The 18,674-nt window shown below is 43.3% G+C and overlaps 1 protein-coding gene across 7 annotated transcripts in view; it reads right to left on the minus strand.

Annotated features, from left to right (window-relative positions):
* The window catches only part of PTPRZ1 (protein tyrosine phosphatase receptor type Z1), a 332,340-nt gene that overhangs the window by 123,887 nt on the left and 189,779 nt on the right, over positions 1-18,674 (minus strand). The gene's annotated exons all lie outside the window — the stretch shown is intronic.

Here is an 18,674-nt window from a genome sequence, read left to right on the forward strand (position 1 = left end):
GAGTTCCCTCTTCCTTTTATGGTAACCACATTATACTGCCTGAGTACCTAGTGGGGATTTACCTGCAGTGTTTTCAGCAGTTTTCAGCAGTATCTAGCCCATATCTCTGGAGTTACTAATGCTGTTTACCTTACAGCAGTAAGGTAAGGTGGCCACTGCACCTATTGTGTGAACACACTGAGGAATTGCAAGATTACCTTTGGAATCACTTACCTTTCCACTGAGTTTCCTAGTTTTGGCACTGTGTCGACTCACAGACTGCATGATTTGATGTACATGGTTTGCTGCTGTTGTGGATTTTAGACACATTAAATTCTAATTGGACATTTTTTATTTTATTTAAGTTGTCATATATGCACTTTATGGTATATGGTTATTAGCCACAATGTCCGAACAATGTGTTTTATCAATTAGTTTTGTTTATGCACTTGGTTATGCACTTTATTGGATGTTTTTGATAATTTTAAGGTACGTATGCACTTTAGAAGAGTAATTTATAGGAAGCATTTGCAATTAGTATTGTAGCACATTTTGCACTATATATCTTTTAAAGGGCATTTAGGATATAGGCACAATATAATTTTATATATTTTTTATTCACTGAGTATTGATATGTTTACTTAGTAGCAATATTGGCTACATATTTGGAGCGCAACACCATATATTGATTTCTTTTTTCATAACACCATTATCACTGTAGAAGCAGAGAAGAATAAAAAGCTATGTCTCCTTCTCCATATTACTGTACCCCAGCACCTGGCTACAATGGTACATGCAAGGGTACATGCAAAGGTTTTCCATTACAATAAATAAAATGTATACAGTATATGTGAGTGTACAGCTTCTTCAGCTTCTATAACAGTGTAAATTTGCTGTCTCCTCAAAATAACTCAACACACAGCCATTAATGTCTAAACTGTTGGCAACAAAAGTGAGTACACCTCTAAGTGAAAATGTCCAAATTGGGCCTAAAGTGTCAATATTTTCTGTGGCCACCATTATTTTACAGCACTGCCTTAACCGTCTTATGCCGCGTACACACGATCGGAATTCCGGACAGAAAAAGACAGACGAGAGCTTTTCATCGGAAAATGTGACTGTGTGTATGCTCCATCGGAATTTAGTTGTCCGAATTTCCGGCAGCCAAAAATTGATAGCATGTTCTCAATTTTCCAGACGGAAAAACTTTCGGAAATTCTGATCGTGTGTATGCAATTCCGGCACGCCAAAAATCATGCATGCTTAGATTCAACTACGAGACGGAAGCTATTGGCTACTGGCTATTGAACTTTCTTTTTCTAGTCCCGTCATACGTGTTGTACGTCACCGCGTTCTAAACTATCGGAATTTGGTCTGACCGTGTGTAGGCAAGACAGCTTGAGCGGAATTCCGCTGGGAAAACTATCAGAGCTTTTTCTGACGAGAATTCCAATCGTGTGTATGCGGCATTAGGGTTTAAGTCTGGAGACATGCTTGGCCAGTCTATCCCCTTTACCCTCAGCTTCTTTAGCAAGGCAGTGGTCATCTTGGAGGTGTGTTTGGAGTCGTTATCATGTTGGAATACTGCCCTGCGGCCCAGTCTCCGAAGGGAGGGGATCATGCTCTGCTTCAGTATGTCACAGTTGTCATTCATGGTTCCCTCAATGAACTGTAGCTCCCCAGTGCCGGCAGCACTCATGCAGACCCAGACCATAACACTCCCATCACCATGCTTGACTGTAGGCAAGACACACTTGTCTTTGTACTACTCACCTGGTTGCCGCCACACACGCTTGACACCATCTGAACCAAATAAGTTCATCTTAGTCTCATCAGACCACAGGACATGGTTCCAATAATCCATGTCCTTAGTCTGCTTGTCTTAAGCAAACTGATTGCAGGTTTTCTTGTGCATGATCTTTAGAAGAGGTTTCCATCTGGGACAACAGCCATGCAAGACCAATTTGATGGAGTCTGTGGCGTATGATCTGAGCACTGACAGGCTGACCCCCATTCAACCTCTGCAACAATGCTGGCAGCACTCAAACGTCTATTTTACAAAGACAACTTCTGCATATGATGCACGCGCACTCAACTACGTTGGTCGATCATGGCGAGGCCTGTTCTGAGTGGAACCTGTCCTGTTAAACCACTGTATGGTCTTGGCCACCATGCTGCAGCTCAGTTTCAGGGTCTTGGCAATCTTCTTATAGCCTAGGCCATCTTTATGTAGAGCAACAATTGTTTTTTTTCAGATCCTCAGAGAGTTCTTTGCCATGAGGTGCCATGTTGAACTTCCAGTGCCTGGTATGAGAGGGTGAGAGTGATAACACCAAATTTAACACACCTGCTCCCCATTCACACCTGAGACCTTGTAACATTAATGAGTCACATGACACCAGGGAGGGAAAATGGCTAATTGGGCCCAATTTGGACATTTTCACTTAGGGGTGCACTCACTTTTGTTGCCAGCGGTTTAGACATTAATGACTGTGTGTTGAGTTATTTTGAGGGGGCAGCAAGTTAAACTGTTATACACGCTGTACACTACTTTACATTGTAACAAAGTGTTATTTCTTCAGTGTTGTCGCATGAAAAGATATAAAATATTTACAAAAATGTGAGATACTGTGTATATATGTGTGTCGGTATATATATATATATATATATATATACACACACACACACACATACATAAACCTATATAGTTTCCATTTTTATACAGCATCAATATAAAACTCAGCCTATTATAGAGGCAAGAGACCCTACAATCCTACAATTTAATTTAAAGTCACATATGTGCACACACTCTTGGACCAATGTGGATCATAGGCCAATTAACCCACCTACATTTATTTGATTTTATTGAAATACATTTTTTGTGGAGAAGCATTATGTAAGATTGATTCTAGTGCAATCTACAAAATACATTTTAGACACTAGAGGGCACTGTAAAACAACAGATATATTGCAAGGCATTTATACAAGCTACTTCAAACCTGCATGTCTTACATACTAGAATTATTTATCATATTTATTTATTTATTATGTATCATATTTACATAGTGCTGACATATTATGCAGCAGTTTAAGGAGTCCATAGAACTAGTACAAAAGCTCTTATCCACCAAAGGTGCTTACAATCTAATATTATACCAAATCTGGCCTATTTGTTTTCATACCAATTAGACTGCCTGTGTATTTAAGATACACAGGTTACCACATTTGGATAATATCTCTAGTGAGACTCCAAACCAGCATCCGGGGATTTAAGTAAAAATAGGTAACCATGTAGCCACTATGTTTGGTTTGAAAAAAAAATCCCTCCCTCACACTTCTCCTCAAAAAAACGCAACATACTGTACATCATTGCCACTATCAGCTCCTGACCCTCCTACCATATGCTCTGATTTCCTTATTACCCCAACATCAGCTCTTGCTTCTTTTCCATGAAGGGACCATAAGCACAGTATAAGAATAATATACAGGGCAGACTGTACAGTTACTATAAATTCAATACAGGAGGAATCAGAGGCTCACTAGAGCTTACAATCTAGGAGGAAGGGTCAAGTGATACAAAAGGTAATAACGACGGGGGATGAGTTGAAGGAGAAAATAAAAGTACAGTTGTTAGGTGGAGGCAGGATAGGCTTCTCTAAAGAGAAAAGTTTTCAAAGATCGCATAGAAGTGTATAGGGTAGGAGATAGTTGGACAGATTGGGGTATTGAATTCCACAGGATAGGAGAGGCTCTGGAAAAGTCCTAGAGGCAAGCATGGGAGGAGGTGACGAAGGAACTAGAAAGCAGGAGGTTTTGGAAGGACGAATAGAACAATTAGGTTGGTATTTTGAGACTAGGTTAGAGATGTAGCTGGGGGCCGAGTTAGACCCCTTTCACACTGAGGCAGTTTTCAGGCGTTTTAGCACTAAAAATAGCACCTGTAAAGTAACTAAAAACTGCCTCTCATGCCTCCACAGTGTGAAAGCCGGAGTACTTTCACACTGAGGCGGTGCACTTGTGAGGCGGGAAGAAAAGTCCTGCAAGCAGCATCTTTAGGGTGCTTTTGGAGCGCTCTATACAGTGCTCCTACAACACCCCTGCCCATTGGAATGAATGGGCAGCGCTTCCAAAGCACCGCAACACGGGCGCTTTTAACCCCTTCTTCGGCCGATATCGCCTTTAACCCCCTGCTAGCGGTCGAAGAAAGGGTTAAAAGCACCTGTGTTGTGGCACTTTGGAAGCGCTGCTCATTCATTCCAATGAAAAGGGGCACTATATACAGCGCTCCCAAACTACCCTAAAGATGCTGCTTGCAGGACTTTTCTTTCTGTCCCGCAAGCGCCCCACCCCAGTGTGAAAGCACTCGGCTTTCATACTGGGGAGGCGTGAGAGGCAGTTAGAATTAGAATTAGAAAAGCGCCGCTTAAACAGCGGTAAAGCGGCAGTAAGTAAAACTAGCGGCGCTTTACCGCTAACAGACCCGCCGCCCCAGTGTAACAGCAGCCTTATGGGTGACTTTGTTAGTTATTGTTAGTATTTTGAATTTAATTTGTTGGGTGAGTGGCAGCCAGTGCAGGGATTGGCAGAGAGGGGTAGCAGACACTGAGCAGTTTTGTACATACGATCAAATAACCTTAAATCCCAGTTCAATATTATCTGTAAAAAAATTGTATCATACCTAGATCCATTTTGTAAGCTATCCAATCAAACTGAGATTTGAGAACTTTTACTCATATGCACAGTTATTTTTAATGAATTTTCCTAAGGTCAGTTGAAAAACAGGTGACAGAACAGGTTTGAAAGATTTGAATTATTTTCTACAGAGTTGTAACATGTGGAATAGATAATATTATCTATTTATCATTTATAATTTTTTTCAATAATTCAATATTCTACAGAATGCAAAAAAAACAACATCAAATTGAAAATGTTAATAATTATGATTATAATTTTTCTGTCACTGTAAAAAATCAAAAAACGTGCAGCAAGTAAAAAGAAGAAATTCCCAAATGAAAATACCCAAAATGTCAAATGGAACTTTTCAATAATTATATTTGTAATTTGAATGACATTGAAAGAAATGAGGAAACCTATGTACAGTGTTTCCCGAAAATAAGACCGGGTCTTATATTAATTTTGGCTACAGAAAGCACACTGGGGCTTATTTTCAGGGGATGTCTTATTAATTTATGATCTGCATTTATTCAAATACAGTCATGTCATTTTTTTCTGGGGAAAAAAAATATATATATATATCCTGATCCATTAACCACTTTCAGACCGGACCATTTTGCTGGTAAATGACCAGAGGTCTTTTTACACTTTGGCACTGCGCTGCTTTAACTGGTAATTGCGCGGTCATGCAATGTTGTACCCAAACAAAATTTGCGTCCTTTTCTTCCCACAAATAGAGCTTTCTTTTGATGGTATTTGATTGCCTCTGCGATTTTTATTTTTTGCGATATAAACGTAAAAAGACCGCAAATTTTGAAAAAAAATGATATTTTCTACTTTTTGTTATTAGAAAAATCCAATAAACTCAATTTTAGTCATACATTTAGGCCAAAATGTATTCAGCCACATGTCTTTGGTAAAAAAAAAGTCAATAATTGTATATTTATTGGTTTGCGCAAAAGTTGTCACATCTACAAACTAAGGTACGTTTTCTGGAATTTACGCAGCTTTTAGTTTACGACTGCCTATCTCATTTCTTGAGGTGCTAAAATGGCAGGGCAGTACAAAACCCCCCCAAATGACCCCATTTTGGAAAGTAGACCCCCTAAGGAAATTGATAAGAGGCATGTTGAGCCCATTGAATATTTTATTTTTTTGCCTCAAGCGATTGAATAATGACAAAAAAAAAATTTTTTTTTTTTTTTTACACAAAGTTGTCACTAAATGATATATTGCTCACACATGCTATGGGCGTATGTGAAATGACACCCCAAAATAAATTCTGCTGCTTCTCCTGAGTACGGGGATACCACATATGTGGGACTTTTTGGGAGCCTAGCCGCGTACGGGGCCCCGAAAACCAAGCACCGCCTTCAGGCTTTCTAAGGGCGTAAATTTTTGAGTTCACTTCTCACTACCTATTACAGTTTTGAAGGCCATAAAATGCCAAGATGGCACAAAACCCCCACAAATGACCCCATTTTAGAAAGTAGACACCCCAAGCTATTTGCTGAGAGGCATGTTGAGTTCATGGAATATTTTATATTTTGCCACAAGTTGCGGGAAAATTACAAACTTTTTTTTTTTTTTTTTTTTTTTCACAAAGTTGTCACTAAATGATATATTGCTCACACATGCCATGGGCATATGTGAAATGACACCCCAAAATAAATTCTGCTGCTTCTCCTGAGTACGGGGATACCACATATGTGGGACTTTTTGGGAGCCTAGCCGCGTACGGGGCCCCGAAAACCAAGCACCGCCTTCAGGCTTTCTAAGGGCGTAAATATTTGACTTCACTCCTCACTACCTATTACAGTTTTGAAGGCCATAAAATGCCAAGATGGCACAAAACCCCCACAAATGACCCCATTTTAGAAAGTAGACACCCCAAGCTATTTGCTGAGAGGCATGTTGAGTCCATGGAATATTTTATATTTTGCCACAAGTTGCGGGAAAATTACAAACTTTTTTTTTTTTTTTTTTTTTTTCACAAAGTTGTCACTAAATGATATATTGCTCACGCATGCCATGGGCATATGTGAAATGACACCCCAAAATAAATTCTGCTGCTTCTCCTGAGTACGGGGATACCACATATGTGGGACTTTTTGGGAGCCTAGCCGCGTACGGGGCCCCGAAAACCAAGCACCGCCTTCAGGCTTTCTAAGGGCGTTACAGTTTTGAAGGCCATAAAATGCCAAGATGGCACAAACCCCCCCCAAATGACCCCATTTTGGAAAGTAGACACCCCTAAATTTAGGGGTACACTAGTGAGACTAGGTAATAAATGGCGGGTGCCCTGAAACTATAAAAAAATAACTAACCAACCAGCGTCACCTGTAACAGTTATATGGTGATCACTGGTGAAAGGGTTAACTAGGGGGCAATCAGGGGGCTTTATGCGGTAGTATATGGGGGTCCCTGGCGCTATAAAAAGCTGCGGCGAACCTAAATACCTACTTGCCTAACTAGCGTCACCTGTGACACTAATACAGCGATCAGAAAAACGATCGCTTATTAGGCTGGGTTCACACTGGAGCGATGCGGGAACGCCACGAATGCGCGGCGGGTTCCCGCATCGCATGCCTCCCGGCGGCAGTTCACACTGCCCTATGCGAACTGCTGGGAGTGTCAGTGAAATGTTACTGACACCCCCAGATCAGTTCGCATATCGCAGTGCGATCTGCAAACTCGGATCGCATGGTGTGAACACCCATGCGATCCGATTCTGCTGCGGGCCAAAAAAAGGGTCCCGTGCGAATTTGCGGCGGGTGCGGCGGGTGTGGCGGGTGCGGCGAATGGCTGAACTCGAATCGCACAGAGATCGGATGTGATTTGCACTGCAGTGCGAATCACATCCGTTCTCAAACCGCTGCAATCTGAACCCAGCCTTAGTGACACTGGCGACGGGGGGTGATCACGGGGTTAAACCTTTATTGGGGGGGTTAGGGGGGTACCTTAGAACTAAAGGGGGCTAACCCTAACTGCCCTAACAGTTATTAGTCACAAATGACACCCGCCGGGTGATCAGGGGGTTAAACCTTTATTAGGTAATAAATGGCGGGTGCCCTGAAACTATAAAAAAATAACTAACCAACCAGCGTCACCTGTAACAGTTATATGGTGATCACTGGTGAAAGGGTTAACTAGGGGGCAATCAGGGGGCTTTATGCGGTAGTATATGGGGGTCCCTGGCGCTATAAAAAGCTGCGGCGAACCTAAATACCTACCTGCCTAACTAGCGTCACCTGGGACACTAATACGGCGATCAGAAAAATGATCGCTTATTAGGCTGGGTTCACACTGGAGCGATGCGGAAACGCCGCGAATCCGCGGCGGGTTCCCGCATCGCATGCCTCCCGGCGGCAGTTCACACTGCCCTATGCGAACTGCTGGGAGTGTCAGTGAAATGTTACTGACACCCCCAGATCAGTTCGCATATCGCAGTGCGATCTGCAAACTCGGATCGCATGGTGTGAACACCCATGCGATCCGATTCTGCTGCGGGCCAAAAAAAGGGTCCCGTGCGAATTTGCGGCGGGTGCGGCGGGTGTGGCGGGTGCGGCGGGTGCGGCGAATGGCTGAACTCGAATCGCACAGAGATCGGATGTGATTTGCACTGCAGTGCGGTGCGAATCACATTCGTTCTCATAAACCGCTGCAATGTGAACCCAGCCTTAGTGACACTGGCGACGGGGGGTGATCACGGGGTTAAACCTTTATTGGGGGGGTTAGGGGGGTACATTAGAACTAAAGGGGGCTAACTCTAACTGCCCTAACAGTTATTACAGTCACAAATGACACCAATGCAAAAAAAAAAAAAAAAAAAAAAAAATGACATTGGTGTCACTGTGACTGGGGGGCAGGGGTAATTGGGGGGGTGATCGGGGGGTAAAGGGGGGGTGTGAGTGTGCCTGGCATGTTCTACTGTGTGTGGGATGTGTTGGTGCAACTCACTGATCCGCTCTCCTCCGTGTCGGAACGAAAAATACCGACACGGAGGAGAGAATACATCACTTCCTCTCCTGTGTTTACATTACAGGAGAGGAAGTGATGTCACCGGGGATTTCTATTCGTCGGGAGCGATCGCGAGGGGGTGGCCATGAATGAATGGCCGTCCCCTCGTCCGGGATCGCTCCCGAACGAAAACCGACCGCCGCAGGCACCGGGCGGGGGCCCGATCGGGCCCCCGACCCGCGGGAGGCAAATCACGTACATGTACGTGCTTATGCCTGCCCGTGCCATTCTGCCGACGTACATCGGCGTTAGGCGGTCGGCAAGTGGTTAAAGCATGATATACAGCACAGTGCTTATGTTGTGTCATTTACCCCTCTATGTTCTAAAAAACCTGGAATAAAACATAATTATTTTTTTTAAAGTTCCTGTGTGCCCTGTCTTCTCTTCCCCTCTCCCCCTGTTAACTCAGGAGTCAGCATTATGATATTCTGTAATCCCAAAACCTTGGTTAAAGTCCTTGTAAAATTATGTAATCCATTCTGCAAAAATATTATATAATGTACATTGTGTCTTCTTGTGTAATTTTATTGTGGAAAATACCTTATTTACAGCGACGCTTGTAGCTCATGTGACCCGCTGGAGCTCTTTTTCCCCGCCTTGAATAATGCAGAGGGAGGGGCCGCTGACATTAGCTGGGTGGAGAGGAAAAGATCTCCGGCGGATCACGTGAGCGCCCAGTGGTGCTGTTATAAGGTATTTTCCATAATAAAGTTACACAAGGAGACAAACTGCACATTATATAAGCTTTTTTACAGATTATGTGTTTTTACAAGGACTTTAACTAGGGCTTATTTTCTTGTTAATACATCACAGGACACAGAGCCTTTGATAATGACTTAGATAGTCACCATCAGGTGATTGGACACTGGCAAGCCTAATTACAAGACGAGTTCCTCCCCTATATAACCCCTCCCACATGGAGAGTACCTCAGTTTTTTCGCCAGTGTCTAAGGTGCTTGGTCACGTTAAAGATGTGCTAAGAAGAAAGCTCTGTTTGATGATCTCTTCGGGGGCCTAGGAGCTATACAACCGGATCCATGCCTCGGGTCAATACGCCTAAGATGGATGGTACCTAGGCCTCGTGAAAGAAGAAACAAGGTTTTGCCTGTAATATCTCTCTTTGAGGACTGGGCTCTGGGATCCAGAGCTTTGGTGCACAAAAATTAAATTGTACGAAAAGTTTTTCTGGCAGAGTCTTCTACAGGTCCAGGGAAGAGGATCCTGTGAGTAGGAACCCATAACCCTGGAGGCTAGTTCAACGTACCTGCCGTGATGGGTATAGGTTGGAACTGTCTGTTATCAGCAGTTTCCTGCAGCGGTGATAAGGTAAGCGAAAACAATCCTAAGTATACACCTTATGGATTATCTTCTTAAGAGTAGTTTGCATGTCTTACCTGGTTTCCACCACTAGAGGGAGTAAGGGACAAACATGGTGTATGCTTACATGCCATCTAGGATACACGCTCAGTGAAGCTTGTCTGAGAAGCAGCTCATCTCCTCCGCTGAAAGCTCTGCCACAAAAGGGACATCCCATGCAGTCTGGGGGTTCGGCGTAGTGCTCTCCTTTCTCCCCCCTTGCCCCCTGCCGACCACCACGGCAGTCCTAAGTGTGCGTGCACGCAGGGGACGTGCTTTTACAGCAGTTTTGACAGGGAACGAGGGGGCATGGTTGCAATGCTGCTCACGTGTGGCATGCACAGCGCACCATAGCACAGGCGCAAGGCGGTTATGTTTTAAAGCCCAGAACGCCGGAGCCCCTGTAAGTGGTGGGACACAGAGCTGTGGGCAGTAAGCATCTCAGTGGATCAGTGGATTCAGATCCAGGCATACCTAAGACACCTACTCAGCATCCGGTTGTGCAGACTGAGCTAATGTTAATGTTGTAAGACTAAGGCACAACAGTGATTGCATTTGTACTAGTACCTCTGCTTTGGCAGGTTAGGACTATGTCTCCCTGTAAGAGGGCTTCAGGGGCAGATAAAAGAGGCACTAAGTAATCAACGCCTAGATCTAGGGGTTCTAGGCATGCCTGCAGGGTACCATCCACCCCCCCCGAAAGACTGGAGGCAGCCCCCCCAGGATGAGTCTGTGCCCCTGTCAGGCTTTGCAGCCTCTACCAATGTTGTAGCGCCTGTGTATGTCACTGAAAACACTATGAAGGCTGCACTGGATGGTTTAGAAGGAAGGATTACTACTTTTATCACAGCTTCCAAGATCTGGTAAGCCGAACCCCAAAGCCTCCTTATGAAGAAGTGCCCCCACTCAGCCAAATGGGGGGAAGGCTGCTGCACTTTGCAGGTACCTGGCAGGAAGAGATTCAGGACAAATGGATAACCTCCACAGTGTCTCTGGGCTACAAGCTGGAGTTCCGGGATCTTCCACCATCTTGTTTCCTAAGGTCAAAGGTCTCCAAGAATCCAGAAGAAAGGAGGCCCTTGTTTCTAGCCTTAGAATGTCTGCTATCCCAAGGGGTAATTATAGAAGTAGCCTTCTAAGAGCAAGGCCCGGGGTTCTACTCAAAACTTTTTACGGTTCCAAAACCGAACGGGGATGTCAGACCTATTCTATATGTAAAAGACCTGAATCAGTTTCTAAACATTTGCTATTTCTGCATGGAGTCAATCCGCTCAGTGGTTTCCACCCTACAGGGAGGAGAATTCCTGGCATCAATAGACATCAAAGATACATATTTACATGTGCCTTAGGTTTCTAAGGTTTCCGGTGGATCAGCGTCACTTCCAATTCGTGGCTCTTCCTTCCTTTCGGTCTTTCTACCGCACCCCGAGTGTTCACAAAAATTCTAGCTCCGCCCTTGGCCCTTGGACGATTTGCTACTCGTAGAACAGTCCATAGCACGATTAGACAGCAATGTGCTCAACACAGTGGAGTACTTGGAGTACCTAGACTGGGTCCTCAATCCAGAAAAATTCTCCTTGCATCCCTTAAAAAGGCTAGAGTATCTGGGCATGGTCATAGACACAATCCAAAACAGAGTATTTTTACCTGGGTCAAAAGCAAAAGCCATAAAGGATTTGGTTCGGGTAGTCATAGCAAGGAAAAATCCTTCCATTCGACTATGCAGGTGACTATTAGGGAAAATGGTGGCCTCATTCGAGGAGATTCAGGGTGCCTTTGGCCAATCATGGCTCAGGGGGACTAAGTCAACCTCTGGAAATGACGCTGGGCATGTGCACGCAACTTTTTTGGTCAACCATGGGGAGGCCTGTTCTAAGTGGAACCTGTCCTGTTAAACCTCTGTATGGACACTTATACAAGCTGTACACTCACTATTTTACATTGTAGCAAAGTGTTATTTCTTAATTTTTGTCACATGAAAAGATATAATAAAACATTTACAAAAATGTGAGGGGTGTACTAACTTTTGTGAGATACTTCATACACAAACACACACACACACACATATATATATATATATATATATATATGTATATATATATATATATATATATATATATATATATATATATATATATATATATATATATATATATATATATATATATATATATATACTGAAGTGAAGCATCTGTGCAAAACAAAATGGGACGCGTTTCATAGTCAGGAGTACCACAAGGGTACTAAATTTCAGACCCTGAAGAGGTACTTGAAGCAGTAAAGCTGCCACAAGAGATCCAGGAGGCTGAATGTTATGTTTTTGCAGTTATGGTGAGAACCCCCATCGTGGGAAAACATACCTGTGTGAAGTTTTGATGTTTGTTTAAATAAAAGTGGGCAGGAAAGCCCTGATACTTCTGGCGTGAAGTAAACTCACTGTTTTGGCGCTACTATTGAGCTAAGAAACCCTGACATTCTACAAATGGCGGAGGATAGCTGTGAGCATCAAGTGGCAGAGTTCCAGGTACTTGCATACCAAAAACCGTGAGTGACAGAAACTATGTGTTCTGCTGTGTGCAGCAACTGATGTGATTGCAGTGAAGTCTGCATTGAGAAGTGTAGTCTCTTGCAAGTCTTAAATAGACAGTATGCCAAATGTTCCTGAGTTTAAAGGTACAGTGTTAAAAAGTGTTGTGTGCCTGACTGCAGAGTTGGGGTTGTCACTGTTCAGAACACAAAAAGGAAAGCAAGCCATAACTAAGTGCAAGAAGAGAGTAGATGGGTGTTGCTGTAGCAACAAAGCTAAGCTCAATTGTGAAATCTGTGGATCATGGTGGAGTGTTCTTGATGAGAGTCATGCCGCTTGGGTTCGAGAGCAGCCTGTGCAACCAGATGGAGAGCGCTGGAAAAGTTCTGCTGGGAGAGTTCGGTCACCCATAGCAAGGAGTGAAAAAGTATTGTCTAAAACAGCCTTTCTCAAACTTTTCAACACAGAGGAACCCTTGAAATAGTTCTCCGGTCTCGGGGAACCCCTGCTAAAAATTAGATCTGCAACTCGTGATACAATAGTGTGATGGTCAGTGGGAAGAATGGTCCTTACACTTTTGGTCATTGGGAAGAATTACCTCCTTACAGATGTCTAAAAAGACCAATGGTGTCTGTGGGAACTTATCTGAGAGGCCAAAATTGCCCAATGCTGAAGGAACTCCTAGCAACCTTTGGAGGAACCCTGGTTGAGAATCACTGGTCTAAAAGGAGGAGCTACAGCAGAGAAGTGGCTCCGCTTTACCATACAGATGGGAATAAAAATGTTCCATGCCTGGAATGTGGTCAAGTGGGTTTCGATATTTTAGCTTACCCCAAATTTTGCAATACAGCATGATGTAATGTTTTGGCGGAAAAGCCTATACCTGCAATCTCATATTCCTGTTATAATGTGCTGGATGTTGCCATTGGCAACATGGAGTCTGTTTGCCTGCAGAAGGTGTTGGAGAGTTTAAGGCGGCTGCATCGCTGCACTATGATCATGTGGGGGCACTAGACTGTGAAACTGCCACAGAAGAATGATTCATGAAGCAATGCGCTCAAAGGAAGATTACAGCACCCGCCAACAAAAATAGTAGGACCGTTCCTATTATATGTGTAAGATAGACTGAGTATGTGTTTAATGCCAGTGAAATGGTGGCAAATCCAGTGAGGAGATCTGTTTCCAAGAGAGACTTGATGTTGTATAGCGGGGAAGCACAGGTTAGTGATAAACCTGCAGCAAAACTGAGGACTCGTAATGACTTGTGTTCAGTCAGTGTACTGGGTAGCAGGAAGATAAATGATAAAAATGAACATATTGTATTGTTTACTAAAGAGATTAAAAGCGCTGAGGTAAATAATGAGTTAATGCAACCTGCCATCAGTGCACAGTGGGGAAAATGTGGTATTGCAGCTAGCTATGTCAGGGGTGACCACTGAGATATGTGTGCCATTGCCCCTAACAACAGTTACAGGTGCAACAGAGATGTCCCTGGAGAATTCACAGGAGCTTAATGTTTCCCAGGACTACTATGTAGCCACCACGATGGGCGAGTGTATTTCACATGAGTTATAAAGTGTTGTGTTAAAGTATTCCTAAAGGCAAAACTTTTTTGTTTTTTTGTTTTATATAGCGTGAAGAGGGATTAGATAACCTGTCAGTTTTTATTGTTGTCTGTGCCCTGTTAAGGAGAGTCACCCTCTCTATTTGTCCTGTTTACCATTATCATTGAAAGTGAACGTAAAATAAAATCCCATATTTTGGGTTGTCCCCAGAAAAGTAATAGAGGGGACATAATCCAAAAAGGACACCAGTTCTGGTGACGTGGGGGGTTCCCAAAAGATTCCTTAAATTTGCAGAGATTTCCTCTCACTTCCTGTTTGGCTATGGGACAGAAAGTGAAGGGAAATCTCCCCGATGGCACACCAATGGCAAAAATAAACCTCACTGGCGTTATAACCCTCCCTTTCTCTATCCAAAATGAATTTTTTTTTGCCTATAGTTCTACTTTTAGTGTCCCACAGACTGGTGATGAGCTAAGACAGCCTATGAAAGTCAGGAATTATATTGTGGAATGTATTTCTGACAATGCTGATGATGATGATAATGTTGAGAAGTGTATTACTGGCAAGTGTAGTGTGTAAGTTGGTGTTGAGCCCCCCCACGTCGCTAGTAAGGGAAGAGTCCCTAAAGTTTGGTGTTTAAATGTATGGTGTATAGAAATAACTGAGATGTTATCGGAACTGTTGGAATTGGTAAAAAACCCTTTCACTGTACACCTGTGTATCCCTTGCAGATGGATGGCTTGGTACTGCTTAGTACCAATCAGTGATGACAGGTGGAACAGGCGATTGTACTGCAATGTTGGTTACTTGTATGGAAAGTGGTCTCCCGGTTCTCTGGGACAGTGCTTACAGCGGCTGTTTTGTGGAGAAGGCACTCAAGGAAACCGGTAGAGAAATCAGAAATGGTTAAAGAGACTTGTGTACAAAATTGTGTTAAAAAAGGTTGGTAGAACAGTGGCTCATGGATTGTTGGACAACAGAGGGTGATCCTAAAAGGTGTGAAGGTCCCATAGGGAGTAACTGCCTGCCTGTTGGTGGTCCCTCCATTTGTGATAGCTGGCACAGAGGTGCCAAGGTGAAGTGCTGGGGGAAACTTACCAAGAAAAAGAGTTGGGCTTACGTAGCTAACAGCTGGTACAGATCTGTCCCAACCACAGTGATGGGTTTATGTGTTCCTTCCTCCAGTTCAAAACAAAGGGGGAGGGGACATGTAGCACGGTTACCCTGTGCTACTGTTTAAAATGGTAGTTTACATCAGGTTTTATGAGTAGCAAGCACACTAATGGCTCAGGTATGTGCTGCATTCATAGGAGAGCCAGGGTTAGAGCTCAGAGCCTCACCCCCCTGAAGGGGTCAGTGTTTGTAAGGGAGACAAGGGTGCATGTGTGCACCATGGTGTCCAGATTGGGACAGAGCAAGGCCTGAGCCTGAGAACAAGTCCATGAGGGACAGAACAGCTAGGAAGCTGTAAGGAAGATGCAGAGCTGAGGGGCGTCTGGGACATGTTTCATGGTCAGGAGGATCACAAAGATACTAAATTTCAGGAGAGACCCTCAAGGGGTACTTAAAGCAGTAAAGCTGCCACAAGAGAGTCCGGAGGCTGAATGATGTTTTTGCAGTGATGGCGAGAATCCCTTGCATAGGAAGACATACCTGTGTGAAGTTTTGATGTTGACCTCCTAATCCTTCACCGAAGGCATCTGTTTGGGCAATAAACTTCTTAGAAAAATCTAGGGCAACCAGTACTGGATACGATACTGATACTTATTCACCTGAGGCTTCCCCAAACCCATACCTAAAATGTCCCCCGAGTATTTGGTCTCCTCCATCCCGATGGTTTATTTCTCAGGCTTCACAGTAAGCCCCTTCTTCTTTAAAGAGTCCAACACAGCCTTAATTTGGGGCAGATCAGACCCCAAGTATGTACCAAAAATAACAGCATCATGTAGGTACAGCAAGCTGTATTTCCAATGAGAAAATACAGGTCCGTATGTGTTTAACTAGAGGAACCCTCACCTTCATCCTCCTCAGACTTCACCTATAGTGGGGAGGTTTCCTTTTCAGTTTCCCCAACCATGACCTGTATAGAGTCACACTGTCTAGTTCTTCAAAGAGAACAGAACGAGGTTATGAACTGTAAGCTATTCCCCTACAATGTTGTTATAACCTTGACTATTTTTGTCCTGAACTTCTCAAATAAAGATTGAAAGAGAACAGAACAGTCACAGTTCAAAGTCCTCTGCTCACATAGTTCTATAGTTCTAAGGAGAGAGGACAGTCTCATCCCACTGTGATATTATGTAATAGGTTGGGTACCACCCCAACCCTCTCTGTATGGCCCCAGATTCCACCAGATCCTCCTGTGTGAGGCACTGAGCCTGCACATGGCCTTTGGAGTGACACAGCAAACACAGCAGGTTCTCACCTCCTTGTGCTGCAGCCATTCTCTGGGACACTGGAGACATCACTCCCCATCTCTCCTGAGCGCTGGTCTCGGGGGGTGTAGCTGGCTTTTCTTCTCCATGCTGACAGGGGCTCTCGGGATTTGGTATCTCTCCACCATCTCCACCAGTCAGCCCATCGTCTGGGGTTCTCTGTGGCTGACCCAAAACTGAAGCTCACTAGGCAGCACCCTTTGGTAGTGGCCCATGACAACCCGCTCCACAATCTGAGGTTCTGTTATTTTTCCAACTGCAACCAATTTGTGGCTAACTGTAAAAGCTCATGCATCTGGGACCACGGTGACGGCCCAGCATGATATTTCCAGCAATACATCTGATGTGCACAGCAACTGTCACTTGAGGAAAGATTAGCTAAACTGAATTAATTTTTTTCTTGAGAAGAGGAGTTTGAGGGGGGATATGATCAACATGTATCAATACATAGGTGGTGCATATAGTAAACTTGATGGAGAGTTATTCACTTTAAGGTCATCAGAGAGGACAAGGGGGTACTTTTTTTACATCTGGAAGAAAATAGATTTAATCTTCAAATATGGAAAGGTTAATTCCCAGTAACAGCTGTAAAAATGTAGAATAGACTACCTCAAGAGCTGCTTCTAGTCAGCTCAGTAGATAATTTTAAGAAATGCCTGGATTCTTTCCTAAATGCACTTAATATAACTGGATACTAATAGACATGTGCATTCGTTTTCGTCTGAATGCATTTTCGTTCCGAATTTTGGGTATTTTCGTTATCGTTTTAACAAACAATAACAAACGTGCAGAATCCAAAAACAGAAAGATCCGTCATAAACAAATGTTTTATTTTTGTTTTCGTTGCAACAGTTTGATATAGATAGGAGATTCAACGTGACGCTGACAATAGCGATCTGTGTCCCACGGACCTGTGGTTGAATGTGCCTAACCTTAGCTCTATTAGTTCAAGATTATTCTACATAGAGAGAAAAGATTCGAAATAGAGAGAAAAGATTAGACATTATAGAGACAATAGCAAAAAAGGTTGAATGTGCCTAACCTAACTCTATTAGTCCAAGATTATTCGACATAGAGAGAAAATATTCGACAAAGCAGTCACCGCGAGCAGACATTTATGGTCAAATGCTCCGCCCATAGGCTATAGAAGAATTCTAATGTTGGTTGACTAGTAATAACAATTAATAAACATAATTATTACTAGTGTCATACAACATTAGAATTCTACTATAGCTTGTAGACGGAACATTCGACCGGAAATGTACGTTTGCGGCCCCCTTACAGTTTAGCTGCTCCATCGAATCTTCTTAGAACATTCAACAGACACCATAAGCCTTCAATGACAGATTTGACCTTAATTATTTTGGATTTTCGAACAAATGCATTTTTTAACGAAAAAAACTAATTTCGGGAGTAACTAAATAAATTTATTTTTCGGATGAAAACGAAATTCCGAAACAAAATATTTCAGTGTGCACATATCTGGATACTAATATGTATGGGTAAAGTTGATCCAGTGAATATCTCATTGCCTCTTGGGGAATCAGGAAGGTATTTTCTCCCCCACTGGAGCAAATTGTTGTTGTTTTTTTGCCTTCCTCTGGATTAACTGTGGGTATTGTATATTGTATATGGAGGTTTTCTACTTGTTCGTGTTGTTTTTCCCTGTTGATTGAACTGCATGGACTTTTTTCAACCCAAATAACTTCATTATAACTATATAACATGAAGACAGGCTAAGATTTCCCCCCTTGAGTTTCGCATAATCTTTGGTGTCAGTTTCCGGCAGGTTATAATAGGCCTTCTGCGATTCCCCCGAAAGGATGATGAGATTGGTCTACTGGTCCTGAGACCATCCCTCTTTCTCGGCTGTGCATTCAGACATGGTTAGGAAGGCCCCATATCATAATGAGGGGTGAGTTTTTGGAGAAAATAGTCAGTCCTCACTGTCAGGGGGTTGCTAGGGGCAGTCCACTAGATGGGTCAACTAGACCTGCACAGAGTCTTTCTGAGCCTCCAGCTGAGCTGCCTGGGTCTGCAGATTCTGTATCAATAGAGCCAAAGGGGGTTATTTACAAAAGGCGAATCCACTTTGCACTGCAAGTGCACTTGGAAGTG

Source organism: Lithobates pipiens, unplaced genomic scaffold (genome assembly GCF_037356315.1).
Source record: "Lithobates pipiens isolate NorthernLeopardFrog02 unplaced genomic scaffold, aLitPip1_a1.2 Scaffold_8, whole genome shotgun sequence".
Classification (NCBI taxonomy): domain Eukaryota; kingdom Metazoa; phylum Chordata; class Amphibia; order Anura; family Ranidae; genus Lithobates; species Lithobates pipiens.